Source organism: Myotis myotis, unplaced genomic scaffold (assembly GCF_014108235.1).
Source record: "Myotis myotis isolate mMyoMyo1 unplaced genomic scaffold, mMyoMyo1.p scaffold_m19_p_3, whole genome shotgun sequence".
In the NCBI taxonomy this organism is placed as follows: domain Eukaryota; kingdom Metazoa; phylum Chordata; class Mammalia; order Chiroptera; family Vespertilionidae; genus Myotis; species Myotis myotis.
In genome coordinates, this window is record NW_023416335.1 from 86,437,647 (window position 1) to 86,457,526 (window position 19,880).

Genomic DNA, 19,880 nt, shown 5'->3' on the forward strand with positions numbered 1-19,880 from the left:
TTTTCCTTAATTCTCTGTGTTGGTTTGTGCACATTAGGTAAAACAGCCATCTCTCCTACTCTGGACAGAATGATCTCATGTAAGAGATGAACCCTGTCAATCAGCCTAAGTTCCTTGTGCCTGCCAAACATTTGTATCTGTCTAACCCATCATCTTTGTTCTTAGTGGCTCCCAGTAGTTAAGGGTATGTCAAGACTTGTCAGTGTCCCAAAGGGGAGAATTGCAGACAGTATTTTGATTGCAAACTGATTAAAAGTTGAATCCTTGGACAGCAGCTGGGAAAGGATGCACTCAAATCCCTTCCACAGAGAAACTGGGCCTATTTCTTCTGCACTGAGCCTGGGTGTATAACCATGAGGGGTGTTCCTATGCCCATTTAAAAAGTGCTCCTATGAGACTGTACTCCTATGAGACTCATGAATGCAAGCTCCATTATCTATCAGGCCTAGTTTATTTGGGGGTCTGTCCTTCGAGTGGCAGCCATAAAAGTTGGGGCACTAGATGTGCGTTCAAGCTCTTTCCAATAAGATACTGGCAACTTGGTTTTCTTGTTGGACCAAGCTGAAAAAAGAAAGCAGGGGAAGTACCCACTGCCTCATTTGGGCTCCTGGGAGAATCCCAACCAGCAACTAGATTCACAGATAGGTAATTTGGGTGCCTCTTTCTTAGTTGGCAGCTTGGAAAGTTGGGGGACTAGATGTGCGGTTCAAACCCTTTCCTTCTTAGGGAGAACCTAGGAGTTGAGGGTTCCCTCCCAATTGTATGGTGCTGTGCCAGGGCTGAGTGTGTTTATGGTGAGCGTGTCTCAGCATTTCCTACCCATTTTGATGTAAATATTTTCTCAGTCACCTAACAAGCAGGAGTCACTCACCTAGTTTCTAAACTTCTCTCAGAGAGATTTCCTCCATATGTAACTGTACATTCTCTGCTTCCCCACGAGTAGGGAAATTCAGGAGCCTCCTACGTTGTCATTTGGCTGAGAGTCCTAGTAATTCTTTAAACATTACATTTGTTTGTGGGGGAGGATGTAACACTGGTTAATATCATTACATAAATTTTAGATGTGCAACATTATAATACAATATTGTGGCTCACCACATGAAGTCTACTTCCTTCTGTCAACCCCTTTACCCTCTTCATCCTCCTTCAATTCACCTTCCCCTCTGATAACCACAATTCTGTTGTCTGTATCTATGAGTTTAGTTTTTATTTGTTTGTTTGTTGTTTTTTATTTTATACTAGAGGGCCAGAGCATGGATTTGTGCATGGAGCGGGGAGGGGGTGGGGAGGAGGGGAATTCCTCAGCCTTGCCTGTGCCCTCTTGCAATCTGGGACCCCTTGGGGGATGTCCAACTGCCGATTTAGGCCCGATCCATCCCCCAAGGGATACAGCAGTGTGCCAAGCGGCAGGCGACAGGGAAGAGCCTGAGCTGGGGTCGGGCATCAAACTGCTCGTATTCATCCCGGCCTGCTGTGCCTGCCACTTGGTAGTGCTGCCACAGAGTCAGAAGAGGCTCCCACCACCTCAGCTACACTGACCAGCCATGAACCTGGCTTCTGTGGGTCGGCACTGACAACCAGGGGCAACTCTTGCGTTGAGCGTCTGCCCCCTGGTGGTCAATGCGCGTCATAGCAACTGGTCGACTGTTCATTCTGGTCATTCAGTCATAACAGTCGTTTAAGCTTTTATATATTTAGACTAGAGGCCCGGTGCACCAAAATTTGTGCACTCGGGGGGAAGGGAGGGTCCCGCAGCCCGGCCTGTGCCCTCTCGCAGTCTGGGACCCCTCGGGAGATAACGACCTGCTGGCTTAGGCCTGCTCCCGGTGGCAGAGGGCAGGCCCAATCCCTAGGTGCAGCCCCTGGTCGGGCTCAGAGCAGAGCCGATAGGGGAGTTGGGGCGCCGCCCCTGTCATGCACAGAGCAGGGCGGATTGGGAGGTTGCGATGCCACCCTCAGTCACACTCAGGGCAGGGCTGATTGGGGGGTTGGGGCACCGCCTTTGTCACACTCAAGAGAGGGTCGATGGGCAGGTTGCGGCGCCACCCTGTCACGCACAGAGCAGGGCCCATCAGGGGGGTTGGGGCTCGGTACCCTGTCACGCACAGAGCAGGGCCAATCAGGGGGTTGGGGCGCCGCCCTCTATCATCCACAGAGCAGGGCGGATCAGGGGGTTGGGGCGCCGCCCTCTATCATCCACAGAGCAGGGCCGATCAGGGGGTTGGGGCGCCGCCACTCTCACACTCCGGTTAGGGCTGATGGGGAGGTTATGGCTCTACCCCGGCACACACAGAGCAGGGCCCGTGGGGGGGGGGGAATGGGGGGCCACACCCTGTCACACACAGAGCCGCAAGGGGATCAGGGGGTTGGGGAGCTCCCCCGTGTCACGCACAGAGCAGGGAGGATCAGGGGGTTGGGGAGCTCCCCCCGTCACTCACAGAGTAGGGCAGATAGGGGAGTTGGGGCACCGCCCCCTGTCACACACAGAGCAGGGTGGATCAGGGGGTTGGGGCGCCGCACCCTGTCACACTTTGGGCAGGGCCGATGGAGAGGTTATGGCTCTATTTTGTCACACACAGAGCAGGGCTCGTGGGGGGGGGGGGCGTTGGGGCGCTGTACCCTGTCATGCACAGAGCAGGGCTGATCAGGGGGTTGGGGCACCGCAGCCTGTCACACACAGAGCCGCAGGGCAATCAGGGGGTTGGGGAGCTCCCCCAACAGGCACAGAGCAGGACTGATCAAGGGGTTGGGGCGCCTTCCCCTGTCACAAACAGAGCAGGGCGGATAGGGAGGTTGTGTCCCCGCCCCTTGTCACACACACAGAGCTGCAGGGCGATCAGGGGGTTTGGGTGCTGCCCCTGTCACGTTGATCCCGGTGCCGGGAGGCCTCTCAGCTCTGCTGATCCCGGTGCTGGGAGGCCTCGCGGCTCCGCTGATCCCGGTGCTGGGAGGCATATTACCCTTTTACTATATAGGACAGAGGCCTGGTACATGGGTGGGGGCCGGCTGGTTTGCCCTGAAGGGTGTCCTGGATCAGGGTGGGGGTCCCCACTGGGGTGCCTGGCCAGCCTGGGTGAGGGGCTGATGGCTGTTTACAGCTGGTCACACACCCTTCAGGATGGGGGTCCCCACTCGGGTGCCTGGCCAGTCTCGGTGAGGGGCTGAGGGCTGTTTTCAGGCTGGCGGGTGACTGAAGCTCCCAATCGCTCCTTTTTTTCTTTTTTTTTTTGTTTTTATTCTAGGCCAGCTTTAGCTCTGAGGCTCCAGCTCTTTGGCCTCCACTGCTGAAAGCAGGTTTCTGGCCTTTGTTTGCCTTCTGTATTTGAAACAATGTTGCAATCCTGCTGGATGAAGCCCAGCGACTAAAGCAGGTTTCTGAGGTTTTTTTTAGCTTCTATATTTGTAACATAGTTGCTTAGAGTTGCAGCTCAGAGGCCGGCAGTGGCAGGTGGGGAACATTGGAGTCCTCCGTCACTGAAGCAAGCAAGCCTCATGTTAGTTTCAAGCTGCCTGGCTGCCGGCCGCCATCTTGGCTGGCAGTTAATTTGCATATCGCCCTGATTAGCCAATGGGAAGGGTAGCGGTCGTACGCTAATTACCATGTTTCTCTTTTATTAGATAGGAGGATTCCACATATCACTAAAATCATATGGTTCTTGTCTTTTTCTATCTGATTTATTTCACTTTTAGCATGATAATCTCAAGACACATCCATGTTGCCCCAATGGTAAGATTTTGTTATTTTTACGGCTGAGTAGTATTCCATCTTCCTTATCCAATCATCAGTAGAAAAACAACTAGGTTGTTTCCTTGTTTCAGCTATTGAAAATAATGCTGTAATGAACACAGGGGTACATATATCTTTATAAGTAGGTGTTTTCAATTTTTTTGAGTAAAGCTTTTGTACGCAAAAGAAATCATCCACAAAGCAAAAGGCAGCAACTGAGTGGGAGAAGATATTTGGAAATGACACCTCTGATAAGGGGCTAATAATATCCAAAATATATAAGGAATTCACAACTTAATAACAAAAAAAAAATCAAACAATCCAATTTAAAAATGCACAAAATATCTAAATAGACACTTTTCCAAGGAAAACATACAGATGAAAACATGCTCTATAGCATTAGTTATAAGGAAAATGCAAAATCAAAATCATAATGAGATTCTACCTCACACCTGTAGAATGGCTTATCATCAATAAAATAAAAAATAAGTGCTGAAAAAGATGTGGAGAAAATGGAATCCTTGTACATTGCTGGTGGAAAATATAAATTGATCCAGTAATTTTTTAAATGGTAATATTCAATGATTTCAATCATCCATTGTTGGTGAGGATGTAAAGCAATGCAATAATACTTGTGATGTCCTAGAATCCCACATTGGGAAATCTAGCCTGAGAAAAAAGTCCTAAATAACACCCTTAAGTACAGCAAAAAAATAACAGGCACAGAGATCTTTGTCGTAGTGATGATAATAAAGAGTTGGAAGCAAGCAATATATCCAGAATTAGGCATGTTTAAATAACTTATAGTATATCTGGCAAAAATAAAGCAGAACATCAAAATGTTGACAATGATTAAATATAAGAAATACCTATGACTATCCATTGCTTTCACATCACTGTATAGAGAAAAACAAAGAGAGGTGGAATAACTAACTTATGAAAGATGAGGGCCCCTGAATCTGGCACGGCAAGGTATCTCTTTGACAAGCACACCCTAGGAGATAGTGATGAGAGTTAAGCCTTAAGCTGGCTCCCCACAGCCACAGTGGTGACTTCCCTGGTCACCAAAGCAGTGCCTGCATGTTGGAGGTACTGCTTACCTTCACTTTTTCTGTAAGTTGTACAAATCATCCACTTACATTCTTTCATTTGTAGCATTCCTTCAAATAAAGTAATTTGATACCCCATTGCACCCCCCTCCAAAAAAAAAAAGAAGAAAAAGAGAGGGAAGAGGAAAGAGGAGAGAGTAAAGAAGAAGGAAAGAAAGCAAGCCATGGAGGAAGGAAGAAGGGTTTAAAGGAAGTGAGACAGGTACACAAGAAAGCAAATCATATCTTCTTTTATGAAAAAGCACTATACAAATCCAAATTTTAATAGAAAAATTAGGAGGTGAGTCTTCAATTTAAAAGGATACTTTAGAATCAGTTATTCTCATGATTTTAAAATACTAAAATGAAGGTTCATACTACATAAATTTCATTTATACAGACGTTAAAGAATATATTTATTGTGTGAAAGAGCTATATCGGTAATTATACTAGTAAATGAAAGAAATAATCTGGTTTGTTCAAGTCTTTCTAGACTCCACAGTAATACTGCAGAATATTAATCTTCTTTGAAATGTCATGAAAGCGTGTTTTTCATACTTCCCAGTAAAATGCCACAAGAACATTTCCATACAGCATTCCAGTGAACAGTAGAAATGATGCTCCATAGAACTCTATCCAACTTTTACATAGAAGAAAACATTCTTCTACTTCATTAGCAAATATGTGCAAAGTCAAAGAAAACCCCTGTGAATAACAAAAACAAGTTCTGCTACAAGGAACAGCTTCTCCAAACAGAGGAAATGACCAGAATGGAAAGCATTACAGAAAATTTAAACAGGTACAGATGAATGATGGTCTCTACATTAAGTGCAACCATTGTGGATACCCACTAAGCATACTATATATAATTGGAATAAAACCTTAACTATTTCAAAATCAGTCTTCTGCAACATTTAGAAATGAACAAATTTGTCTGAAATTAGCCAGTAATTCTAAGAGTACATATAATGTAACTGATTAGATATCACAGCTGAAGAAGCACTTGTGTTAGCTGGCAAATTCAAAAATGGTCAGCCCTGACATGAGATGCTCAATGCTTATTTGCTGAATGAATGGTATATATGGGAGTATCTACTGGAATCAAATAAAAAATGATAAAAAGAGGGAAGAAAAAAGTACTGAGTAGCAATTAAAAATAACTGCTGATAAAGAGCATTCCCTCACTGACTGATAACAGAAGTGAGAAAAGGCAAATGAGAGACCAAAAGAGGATAGAATTTGGAGGAAAAAACATCCACTTTAAAATTGCTGCTATTGCCCTGGTCCACGTGGTTCAGTGGTTAGAGTGTCCACCTGTGGACAGAAGGGTCATGGGTTCGATTCCTGGGTTGCAGGTTTGTTCCCCAGCCACCGTCTGGATGAGTGTGGGAGGCAACCAATTGAGGTCTCTCTCTCTCTCTCTCTCTCTCTCTCTCTCTCTCTCTCTCTCTCTCTCTCTCTCCCTTCTTCCCTTCTTCCCTCCCTTCCACTCTCTCTAAAAAAAAATCAATGGAAAAAAAATATCCTCAGGTAAGGATTAACAACAACAACAACAACAACAAATTGCTGCCACTGACTTTTATACAGACTATATAAAGAATTCTCAAAATTCAACAACCAAATAAAAGGAGGGCAAAAGCTCTGAATAGATACTTCACAAAGGAGGAGATATGGTGGCAAGTAAACACTGGAAAAGATATTCCACATCAGTCACTACAGGAATAAAAATTAAAGCGTCAATGAGATAACACTAAAACTTACTAGAATGGCTAAAATTTAAAAAACAAAAACAAAGCCAAAACAAACAAAAAAAATCCGACACTACCCAACAATCCTACACCTAGGTATTTATCCAAATGAAATGAAAACCTACATTCACATAAAAATGCATGTAAATGGTTATAGGTTTTACTTATAAATGCTAAAAATTTAAAATGCCCTAAATATCCTTCAACTGGGGAATGGATAAATGATCTGTAGTGCATCCATATAAAGGGATATACTACTCAGCAATAAAGAGTGACAAACACATTATACACAGCAACAACATGGCAAATGCATTATACTAAGTGAAGGAAGACAGACGCAAAAGGGTACATTCTGTATAGTTCCATTTACACATTTGCAAAGGCAAAAATACAGGAACAGAAGATAGATTACTGGTTGCCAGAGGCTGGGGTAGGTGAAGAAGCTGATTACAAAGCTAATTTCTAGATACTGGGAAAGTTTCAGAGAACTCAAGCACAGGCTAGCTCAGAATTAGCTGCTCTCAAAATTTTTTAAGTTAAATTAAACTTATGTATTACATGAATTCCATCAGGGAGCCCCTGCCCCCACCATTTCTCTGCCTATTTTTTTTTTTTTCATTTTTCTGTCTTTTATGTAGACTGGCTTCTCTACTTCTTTAGTTTATATGGCAGGACACCTGGCCATTGATGGAAAGACTGTAACGTCTTTTTTTTAAAAAATATATTTTATTGATTTTTTACAGAGAGAACGGGAGAGGGATGGAGAGCCAGAAACATCAAAGAGAGAGAAACATCAATCAACCAAGGTACATGCCCTTGACTGGAATCGAACCTGGGACCCTTGAGTCCGCAGGCCGATGCTCTATCCACTGAGCCAAACCAATAAGGACTGTAACGTCTTTACCTCCTGATTACAGAAAGGGTTCTGTGTCTCAGTTCCAGTTCCAGAATCCTGCAGAAATACTTTGTCCTACTTTGGTCTGCTGTCCACTGCTAGTCTAGTCAGCTGTGTGTTGGGCAGGGTGTTATGTTGCACAAAATGGTTGCTTCCACTATCACCATGTGGGCTGGGGAGAGAGCTTTTCCCAGACAGCAGAGGGCTTGAGCATGCTTTATCATTAGGGTAGGTTACCCTCCTTAAAAAGTATGGTAAGGTCAAACTACAATGGTCATTGTCTTAATTTTTACAGGGGGCATGCAAACAATTAACAGGTTATGCTTCTGTTTAAGGACATGATACTTCTAAAGTTTATATTCATTAGTTTTAAAAGAATAGTAGGGTAACAATAACATAACATTCTATTTATTATGATATAAGTATTTCCCCACCTGAGATTATAAATTCTTGAACTGAATTTGTCTAATGACAGGGTGGAAAAATATATAAACAACAAAATAAAATCAATGCCCTACACATATAGTAAGCATTTCAAATTGTTAAATGCATGAAATACTGTCAAATCTTAAGACTTAATGATTTCCCATTTTTATATTAATAAAACCAAAGGTTAAGGAGCACTTTTGTCAGGGCCAGGCAACAGAAAAAGATTTTTAGGGAATGGAAATTTTCAAAAACTTAGTACCATAAAATGGCTTATTAAGAAGCTGATTCTGGAGTTCTTATTTTGCTGATTTTTTTAATGTAGCAAGAAATAATCACTAGAAATCAAATTATCACTGTAGAAAGTTTTCTTCTTCATTGAGCTGCTTTCTAATTCAACCTGAACAATTGACTTTGTATCACCCTAGCTTTGCAAGGCACACCTGCCCTTAAAATGAATGCATGAACTCTTAGATGCAATAAATTTTCCATCCTTTGATCTCTTATCACATTGTGTTTCAAAACATCAAAGAGTTTAAAACTGTGTCTTGAACAGTGCCCAAACACAGCTCTGAGTTTGATCCTGAGCCCACAAAATCAGAAGCCTTGAAATCTCAGCCACTTTTTTTTTTTAAACCTCATTAACAATATGCTGAAGTGGTTCTTTTGCCAGGAATTTTAAAGCTTAAATAAAAATTTATGGCAAATCCCTACTCCTACGTCCTCAACCCTGTTCCTTGTCTTGCCTCCTGTAACTCATTATTTTCTGAACACCCTGTTTATCCCAAGTATAGAAAAACGCCCCTTCTCCTTCAATCAACATATACTTAATAGTTCTTTTATCAAAGGTTTAAGTCGGGTAACAAAGGATAATTATAGCACAGTGCAGAAATAACTTCAAATTGAATTCCTACGTACTGGAATCCAATGAACAAAATAAACTGACAGGTCTAGAGGCATGGAGGCATGGAACAGACTGACAGATCTCAGAGGGGAGGGCACGGGACTAGAGGAGATTAACCAAATAACTTATATACATACATATGTGCATGGCCCATGGTCACAGACAATACTGCGATAAAGGCCTGGGGTGGGGTAGGGGTTGGGTAGAGTGGGGCAAACGTGGGGTGGGATGGGGGACATCTGTAATACTGTCAACAATATAAAAAAAAGTTGAACCCTACACAGAGCTATTATTTGTGCACTCGGTGGGGGGAAGGGGGGATTCCCTCAGCCTGGCCTGTGCCCTCTCGCAGTCTGGTACCCCTCAGGAGATAATGACTTGCTGGCTTAGGCCTGCTCCCGGGTGGCAGAGGGCAGGCCCAATCCCTAGTTGCAGCCCCTGGTCGGGCTCAGAGCAGGGCCGATTGGGGAGTTGGGGCGCCACCACTGTCACACTCAAGGCAGGGCCGATGGGGAGGTTATGGCTCTACCCCGTCACACACAGAGCAGGGCCCTTGGGGGGCGGGGGTTGGGGCGCCACACCCTGTCACACACAGAGCCGCAGGGCGACCAGGGGGTTAGGGAGCTCCCTCGTATCAGGCACAGAGCAGGGCTGATCAGGAGGTTGGGGTGCCTTCCCCTGTCATGAACAGAGCAGGGCCGAAAGGGAGGTTGTGGCCCCACCCCCTGTCACACACAGAGCCGCAGGGTGATCAGGGGGTTTGGGCGCTGCCCCCTGTCACGCTGATCCCGGTGCCGGGAGGCCTCGCGGCTCCGCTGATCCCGGTGCTGGGAGGCATATTACCCTTTTACTATATAGGACAGAGGCCTGGTGCACTTGTGGGGGCTGGCTGGTTTACCCTGAAGGGTGTCCTGGATCAGGGTGGGGGTCCCCACTGGGATGCCTGGCCAGCCTGGGTGAGGGGCTGATGGCTGGCTGCAGCTGGTCACACACCCTTCAGGGTGGGGGTCCCCACTGGGGTGCCTGGCCAGCCTGGATGAGGGGATGATGGCTGTCTGCAGCTGGTCACACACCCTTCAGGGTGGGGGTCCCCACTGGGGTGCCTGGCCAGTCTGGGTGAGGGGCTGAGGGCTGTTTTCAGGCTGGGACGGAAGCTCCCAATCGCTCCTTTTTTTCTTTTTCTTTTTTTATTCTGGGCCAGCTTTAGCTCTGAGGCTCCAGCTCTTAGGCCTCCGCTCCTGAAAGCAGGTATCTGGTTTGTTTCCGTTCTATAATCAAAACTCTGTATCAAATCCAGCTCTGAGATCCTGGCTCGCTGAGAGCAGGTTTCTGGGGTTTTGTTTAGCTTCTATATTTGTTACAATGTTTCTTAAACTGCAGGCTCAGAGGCCGGCAAGGCAGTCGGGGAACGTTGGAGTCCTCCGTCACTGAAGCAAGCACGCCTCATGTTAGTTTTAAGCTGCCTGGCTGCCGGCCGCCATCTTGGCTGGCAATTAATTTGCATACCTCGCTGATTAGCCAATGGGAAGGGTAGCAGTCGTACGCCAATTACCATGTTTCTCTTTTATTAGATAGGATTCCTTAGCATTTCTGATCATCTTGTTCCTTAAGACCTTTCCTCTGTCATGGTTCCAAGAGCTTTCTCTCTCCCTCACTCCAAACCCTTCTAAATCTCTTCTATTTCCTATTCCTATCAAACTTAGCTAAAGAGAGGGCATTTATCAAATTTCTGTTACTTTACTCTGCAAAGGGAATCTAAGCTCTTTCCATTCAGTTTTTTCTGTCCAAACATTGCCTAGACACCCCACCTTTCACAACTAACAAAAAGTCCATCTAGGTGGCTTCTAAACAAAAGTTCACTTTTTTTCTCTGTAAGGAATGTTCCATTTTTTTAGGCTATCTAGCAAAAAGCTGCAGCCCATTCTTAAAGTAATAATTTTTCCTTCCTATTATAAAAACATACCAGAAATTTTACAGTCAAATGACTTGTGTTCTTGAAAGGAGCCTCAGGAAAGGTTATTCACTTACTGAAATGATACTATTATTACTCTTATTTATCTTCTACACAATTTACTAAGAAAAGTGGCTTGTTATTGTGCCTCAGGACATCTTTCTTTGGTCCAATTCCCTTACTTTTGCTTCTATCTCTCATTTTCATTCCTCTATCTATTCATTCAACCAACCAATAGACATGGCATTAGACGTGGGAAATGCAGTCCTATCATTTAAGATATTCTTAATTTAGAAGGGGCTGTACCAGTGCTACATATGAAGCAAAAGATGAGGAGGGTGGGGTTCTGTGTGATTAGACTGAGTTTTGAAGTTTGGAGGAATTTTATTAAGCTGTCACTAGTTTATATGGGTACTTTAGGACCGAGAAGGAAAGTTGGTCTCATTATTCATGTCTCCAGTTCAAAGAGATACATAGCATATTTCTGTAAGTAGGTAAATAATGCTAGTAATGCTGCCTCCTTCCTAAAAACACTGTACATAATTGGTAGAATGTTTAATACTAAACTGTCCTGAATTTTAACTTTTTCATTTATACATTTAACCAAGAAGTATTTATAAGTGCATATGTTCTATGGACTTTCAAAGAACAGCTTCATCTACTGAATAACATACTCATTTATAACTAGGCTCTAGGCATTGTGTTACATCAGTTAAATGAACAAAGTCAAGAACTGTTTGGTCAATTTATGCCTTAAAGTTCAGGGGGGCGAGGGAGGACCTGTCTGCTACTATCACAATGATAGATCTTCCTAATGATAATTTTGATTCATCAGTAGAAATTATTATATATAGAATGCTATTGTGGAGGGGAATAATATAATCATTTCATAAATATAATATAAAGTAATTTACAAAAATAATCTATTTAACTCTGCATTTGAAGAGTTAATCTCTAGCTACATGTAAAATTCAAATATTCAGAAAGATACTTCTTTTCCCCAAGAATTCCAGAGAGTAAAAGTTTTTTTCACTTGATAAACAGAAGTCAATTTTCAGGCAAGTGTTTTAATCCCCAAATAAGTTTAAGTAAACATCCTCTTTAAATTGATTTATTTTCAGTATACCAAGTAAAATAAGGAAAACTTGCATAAGTGTTTTGTTTTCTAACCCAATGCTGAACAAAGTTTTATACCTACCTCTCCAATTATTGGACAGCACTTTGAATGTAGGCTATTCTGTGGCTGCTCAAAGTTTTGCCAGGTCACTGAACCTGACAACATCTCTCCCTGACTCAGTTTTCAAAACATATCCATCCTTGAGTCATATTCCTCCCAGCATGCAACTGCTATTTGGGCTAATTTCATAAATTAACTCAAGCTAACATATTAATTAATGATTATAATAGCTTACTGCATTGCTACTCTCAGAGAAATGTGCAAAAATTAGGTATATAGAAATATAATACTGTAATCCAAGAACATGGGTCTTTTTCCCATTTGTAATAACTGGACCAACTAAATCTCAAACTAAAATAATAAATAAAACAAGCAAACACTAAAGGGTTATAACAAAAATAAGATAGCTTACATTTTTTAACTTTAGTCTGAGAGAGAAAATGAAAGTATACTAACTTACATTTGTATATAGTTTGCACATGTATTTAATGTTCTTTCATAACATATATATGTATGTTTTATTTACTTTAATATTTAAAAGTTCATAATAGTCCTATTTTATAGAATAAAAAAAATTAACCTCATGCTTGCTTCAGCAGCACATATACTAAAATTGGAACAATACAAAGAAGGTTGATATGGACCCTGCCCAAGGGTGACACCCAAATCATGAAACATTCCATATTAAAAACAAACAACAAAAAACAAACAAACAAAAAACCCTAGCCCTAGCCGATTTTGCTCAGTGGTTAGTGTCGGCCCGCAGACTGAAGGGTCACCGGCTCCATTCCAGTCAAGGGTACACACCTCGTACTTTGGTTGCAGGCTTGATCCCCAGCCTCAGTTGGGGCGTGTCAGGAGGCAACCAAACCATGTGTCTCTCTCACATCAATGTTTCTCTCTGTCTCTCCCTTTCCCTTTCACTCTAGAAAAATCAATGGAAAAAATATCCTCGGGTGAAGAGTAACAACAGAAAAAAAAGTTTGTTACTATCAAATGACAGGTCAAGGATTCTAAACAATTCTAATATGTCAGGTATTTTTTCACTAGGTACAGCTCCTAAAAATGTTCATAATAACTAATTTTAAATTAAATAAGAGAAACATGAGAATATATAAACACAATGAAAAAGCTCCCCTTAAATTCAACATATGACCACTTTTTTAAAACATGGGGATTAAGATGGGAGTGAGAGTGAGCAAGCCCAGCAAGAGGATAAAGTAGGAAAATACATTATTGGGCAGAAAAATGTCAAAGCTAGAGAAACAGATACAGGATGAAAAGAGAGAAAAAGACCAGTGTATCTGAAAGGAAGAATGAGTTGAAGTCTGGGCCTTGGAGATTCCTCAGTCAGTGTTGGTTCCACCCAACACACCTGGTGTCACATCTCCAGAGCAGTCTTGCTCTGTATTCCTCCTCCTTGGCTCCAGTCAGCCCAAAACATTCCCTTATTTAGCAGTCTGAGAGCCTGGGACTAGTATTTCCACGATTCCCCAAGAGCCCTGACCTTATCTTGGTCTAATCACTATAATTAGTTTTCCTTTCACTTCCTCAGTGACAAAACCAAAAGCAATTTACTTCAGAAATCATTCTCTGCCTATTTTTAAATTGGATTCTGTCTTCCTTTTGTTAAGTTTCATGAGTTCCTTATATATTTTGGATATTAACCCCTTATCGGATGTACCATTGGCAAATATGTTCTCCCATACGGTGGGCTCCCTTTTCATTGTGTCGATGGTTTCTTTTGCTGTGCAGAAGCTTTTTATTTTGATGTAGTCCCATTTGTTCATTTTCTCTTTTGTTTCCCTTGCCCTAGGACAGGGGTCCTAAAACTTTTTAAAGAGGGGGCCAGTTCACTGTCCCTCAGACCGTTGGAAGGACGGACTATAGTTTAAAAAAAAAAACTATGAACAAATTCCCATGCACACTGCACATATCTTATTTTGAAGTAAAAAACAAAACAAAACGGGAACAAATACAATATTTGTATTTGCAGGTGGCCCGCAGGCCATAGTTTGAGGACCCCTGCCCTAGGAAATGTATCAGCAAACATATTGGTACAAGAGATATCTGAGATTTTGCTGCCTATAGTTTCTTCTAGGATTTTTATGGTTTCACAACTTTTATTTAAGCCTTTTATTCATTTTGAGTTTATTCTTGTGCATCATGTATGTTGCTGATCTAGTTTCATTTTTTGCATGTATCTGTCCAATTTTCCCAACACCATTTATTGAAGAGACTGTCTTGACTCCATTGTATGCTCTTGCCTCCTTTGCCAAATATTAATTGAGCATAATGGCTTGGGTCTATTTCTGGGGTCTGTTCCACTCATCTATATGCCTGTTCTTGTGCCAGTATCAGGTTGTTTTGATTACAGTGGGTTTGTAGTATAACTTGTTATCTGCTACTGTGTTCCCTCCAACTTTGTTGTTCTTTCTCAAGATTGCTGTAGCTATTCAGGGTCTCTTTTGGTTCCATATATTTTTTCTAGATCTGTGAAATATGCCATTGGTATTTTAGTAGGGATTGCACTGAATCTATAGATTGCTTTGTGTAATATGGACATGTTAATGATGTTAATTCTACCAATCCATGAACTCGGTATATTCTTCCACTTGTTTATATCTTCCTCCAATTCTTTTTTCAATGTCCTACAGTTTTAAATAGACACTTCTCCAAAGTGGACATACTGATGGTCAAGGGACATATGAAAAAATGCTCAAAGTCACTAATTATCAGAGAGATGCAAATTAAACGACAATGAGGTATCACTTCACACGTGTCAGAATGGCTGCTATCAGCAAATGAGAAGTGCTGGCAAGGATGTGGAGAAAAAGGAACCCTAGTACACTGCTGGTGGGAATGCAGACTGGTACATCCACTATGGTAAATGTGGGAAACTGATATAGGGTTGAGCCTCGGACTGACCTGCTGGCAAAGTCACAAACAAGTCCCAGCTTAGAGGGCTCAGTCCTCTTAGCATAATTAGGCTTGACCTTATAACACTCCCCAGATCTTACCTGGGAAGCTAATGGGCTGAGGGAAGTGCAGGGAGTGTAAACATGATCAAAACAGGTGAAACTCACAAGAACTGTAACTATGGTAACCACTGCATTGTTTACCTCAGACTATAAAAGGTCGATGTGGACTGAGCAGGGTGGAAGTCTTTCCTCTTGAGTTGGACTTACCCGCCTGGTCCCCCAATATTTCCAAATTATCTCTTGTCTTTTCTATTTCATTTGTGTGCGGCTCCTCTTCTAGATATTGAACCCTGAACCACGCAGGACGTGGGAGGAAACATTAACGACAGTAAACAGTATGGAGTTTCCTAAAAAAATTAAATATGGAACTGCCATTTGACCCAGTGATCCCATTTCTAGGAATATATCCTAAGAAGCCCAAAACATCAATCAGAAAGAATATATGCACCCCCATGTTCATAGCAGCAAAATTTACAATAGCGAATTTCTGGAAACAGCCCAAGTGCCCATCAGTAGATGAGTGGATAAAAAAGCTGTAGTACATTTATAACATGGAATACTATGCAGCAGTAAGAAAGCAGGATCTGTTACCTTTTAAGACAGCATGGAGGAACCTGGAGAGTATTATGCTAAGTGAAATAAGCCAGTCAGAGAAATACAAGTATCACATAATCTCACTCATATGTGGAATCTAATGAACTAAATAAACTGATGAACAAAATAGATCCAGAGATATAGAACCATGGAACAGACTGATGAATTTCAGAGGGAAAGTGGGAGTGGGTGAGGGGGCATAGCCCATGGACACAGACATTGGTGTGATGAAGGCCTGGTGGGAGAGGGTGGGTACAAGGAGAAGGGGGTCAATGGGAAAAACACCACCACCACCACAATGGGGACATCCGTAATATTTTCAACAATAAAGATAAATTTAAAAACAAAAGAAATGTAAAAAAAGAAAAGAAAAGAAAAGTACACAGGGCACATTTAGTCCTGGCTGGTGTTCTCAGTGTTTAGAGCATTGGCCCACTCACCAATGGGTTGGGGGTTCCATTTCCAATCAAGGGCATGTATCTGGGTTGCAGGTTTGATCCCTGGCCTTGGTCAGGGCGTGTGCAGGAGGCAACCAATTGATGTCTCTCTCTCATGCTCTCTTTTTCTTTCTCCTCCTCTCTCCCTCCCTTCCACTCTCTCTAAAAATCTATGGAGAGGTTTTCTCCCATCCCGACCCTACCAGCTCCCGCCTGTCTCTGGCACCCCCTTACCCCCCTCAAAAAAAATAAATAAATAAAAATTAAAAAAAAAATCTATGGAGGCTGGGGTGGCTCAGTGGTTGAGCTTTGACCTATGAACTAGGAGGTAATGGTTTGATTCCCAGTCAGGGCACATGCCCGGGTGTGGGCTCCATCCCCAGTGGGGGGCATGCAGGAGGCAGCCAATCAATTATTCTCTCTCATCCTTGATGTTTCTATCTCTCTCTCCCTCTCCCTTCTTCTCTGAAATCAAACCAATAACTACACACACACACACACACTCACACTCTAGAGGCCCGGTGCATGAAATTCATGCACTGAGGTGGGGGTGGGGGGGTCCTTCAGCCCAGCCTGCATCCTCTCCATTCTGGGACCCCTCAGGGGATGTCCAACTGCCAATCCCGGTGGGATCGGGCCTAAACCGGCAGTCAGACATCCCTCTCACAATCTGGGACTGCTGGCTCCCAACCGCTTGCCTGCCTGCCTGCCTGCCTGATTGCCCCTAACCACTCCCTTGCCAGCCTGATTAACGCCTAACTGCTCCCCTGCCTGCCTGATCACCTCTGACTGCCCTCCCCTGCCGACCAGTCGCCCCCAACTGTCCTCCCCTGCTGACCTGCAAACCCACAACTGCCCTCCCGTTGGCCATCTTGTGGTGGCCATCTTGTGACCACATGGGGGTGGCCATCTTGTGTGAAGGTGTGATGGTCAATTTGCATATTACCTATTTATTATGCAGGAAATTCCTTGGGTGAGGATTGACAAAACAACATACGTTTAGACCAGGGGTGGGCAAACTTTTTGACTCGAGGGCCACAATGGGTTCTTAAACTGGACTGGGGGGCCAGAACAAAAGCATGGATGGAGTGTTTGTGTGAACTAATATAAATTCAAAGTAAATATCATTACATAAAAGGGTACTTTTTTTTTTTTTTTAGTTTTATTCATTTCAAATGGGCCGAATCCGGCTTGCCCACGGCTGGTTTAGACTGTCAGTGTTCACAAGTTTCAATACTATCCCTGCAATTTATTTGCTGAGTGCTCTGGAGGCAAAGTAATTTAACTTTTGCAAATCTCAGTTTCCTCATAAAAGAACTAGGAGGATGTTTATTTATGTAGCTCCTTCCAACTACAAAATTCTGTTTTTCATGAGCTGCATGTACACAAAAAATAAATGGTGCTAGCCTGGTGTGGCTCAGAAGTTGAGTATTAAACCTATAAACCAAGAGTTCACAGTTCAATTTCCTGTCAGGGCACATGCCTGGGTTGCATGTTCAATCCCCAGTGTGGGGTGTGCAGGAGGCAGCTGATCAATGATTCTCTCTCATCATTGATGTTCTATCTCTCTCTTCCTCTCCCTTCCTTTCTGAAATCAATAAAAAAATATATTTTTAAAAAAGAAAATAAATGGTAATGGACTTATTCAAACAGATGCCTTAGTAACAGTTGAAATGAATAGATTTCCAGAAAATTGAAACATAACTTCAAATAATGCAGGGAAGCTTCTGAGAAGGTAGAGAAGCACGAACAACCATGAAGCAAAGGGAACAACCTTTCCTGAGAAATGATGGCCAAATCTCTGTGCACTAAGTTCCATCCTTTACCTTTCAGCCATATCCTGAAATATCATCAACTTAATCATCTGGGCATTTGATGATAATGCTATCTAAAGTATACAACTATTTTAAATAAAAGAAATCCAAATAAGAAAAGAAGCATAAGCCCTAGTCGGTTTGGCTCACTGGATAGAGCGTTGGCCTGGGGACTGAAGGGTCCCGGATTCGATTCCGGTCAAGGGCATGTACCTTGGTTGCAGGCACATCCCCAGTAGGGGGTATGCAGGAGGCAGCTGATCGATGCTTCTCTCTCATCGATGCTTCTAACTCTCTATCCCTCTCCTTTCCTCTGTGTAAAAAATCAATAAAGTATATATTTTTTTTAATAAAAGGAAAAGTCTGTATCTAAATGATATACTATTTAAAACTTCTTTTAAAAAAAAAGAAAGGAAGCATAAAACTGTAATTATTTGTAGATTACATACTACTATATAGAGAGAACCTTAAAGAGTCTACAAAAAAACCTATTAGAACTAATCAAACTAATTCAGAAAAGTAGCAGGATACAAAATTAATATTCAGAATTTGATTGCATTTTTATACACCAACAACAAAATAAGAGAAAGAAAAATTAAGAAAAAAATCCCATTTACAATTACATCAAAAAGAATAAAGTATGTAGCAATAAATTCAACCAAGAAAATAAAAGACCTGTCCTCAGAAAACTATAAGACATTGCAGAAATAAATTGAAGAAGATAAAAATAAATGAAAGGATATACTGTGTTCATGGTTAGGAAGAATTAACATTATTAAAATGTCCATACTACGCAAAGCAATCTACAGATTCAATGAAATCCTTATTAAAATACCAATGGTATTTTTCACAGAACTAGTACAAATAATCCTAAAAAATACCTGGAAGCACAAAAGACCCTGAATAGCCAAAGGAATCTTGAAAAAAAAAAAAAAGAAGTTGGAGGTATCACGCTACCTGATATCAAACTACTTAGTATACTATAGCATGGTACTGGCATAAAAACGGACACATAGATCAATGAAACAGAATAGACAACCCAGAAAAAATTCCACACCTATATGGTTAATTAATCTACGATAAAGGAAGCAAGTATATACAATGGGGTAAAGACAGTCTCTTCAATAAATGGTGTTAAAAAGGGGGGAATAGGGGACACCTGTAATACTGTCAACAATAAAAATGAATGAATGAATGAATGAAGTTGACAAAACTGGACAGGCATGTAAAAGAATGAAACAGGATTACTTTCTTATCCAATATACAAGAATAAAATCAAAATGAATTAAAAAATTAAATGTAAGGCCTGAAACCATAAAAATCCTAGAAGAAAACATAGAAGAGTAGCTAATGCTACTCTTTGACATCACTCTTAGTAATATATTTTTAGATGTCTCCTTGAACAAGGGAAATATGAGAAAAAATGAATAAATGGGAGTACATCAAACTAAAGTATTTTTGCATAGTGAAGGAAACCATCAACAACATGAAAAGACAACCAACTAAATGGATGAAGATATTTGCCAATGATATATCCGAAAAGGGGTTATATCCAAAATATATAAGGAACTCATACAACTCAACTCCAAAAAAACAAACAATCTGATTTAAAAATGGGCAGAGGACCTGAATAGACATTTCTCCAAACAGGACATACAGATGGCCAATAGACATATGAAAAGATGCTCAATGTCACTAACCATTAGTGAAATGCAAATTAAAGCCATAATGAGATATCACTTCACACCTGTCAGAATGGTCATCAATACCTCAACAAACAAGTACTGGTGAGGATGTGGAGAAAAGGGAACCCTTGTGCACTGTTGGTGGGATCATAAATTGGTGTTACCACTACGGAAAGTAGTATGAAGTTTCCTCAAAAAATTAAAAATAGAACTATCATATGACCCAGTAATTCCACTTATGGGTATTTATCCAAAGAAATCCCAAACACTTATTGAAAAGACATATGCAACCTTATGTTCATTTCAGCGTTACTTATATTAGCCAAGATATGAATCAAACTAAGTGTTCAATAGATGAATGGATAAAGAAAAAGTGAGGCCCTAACTGGTTTGGCTCGGTGGAGAGAGCGTTGGCCTGTGGACTGAAAGGTCCCAGGTTCGATTTCGGTCAAG

General features: G+C 41.9%; 1 protein-coding gene and 1 non-coding gene across 10 annotated transcripts in view; one reads left to right on the plus strand and one right to left on the minus strand.

Annotated features, from left to right (window-relative positions):
* Positions 1 to 19,880, minus strand: part of CAB39L (calcium binding protein 39 like) — a 148,737-nt gene that overhangs the window by 63,017 nt on the left and 65,840 nt on the right. The gene's annotated exons all lie outside the window — the stretch shown is intronic.
* Positions 12,504 to 12,605, plus strand: LOC118652279. The gene has a single exon (XR_004966539.1). It is a non-coding gene; the product is annotated as a U6 spliceosomal RNA (small nuclear RNA).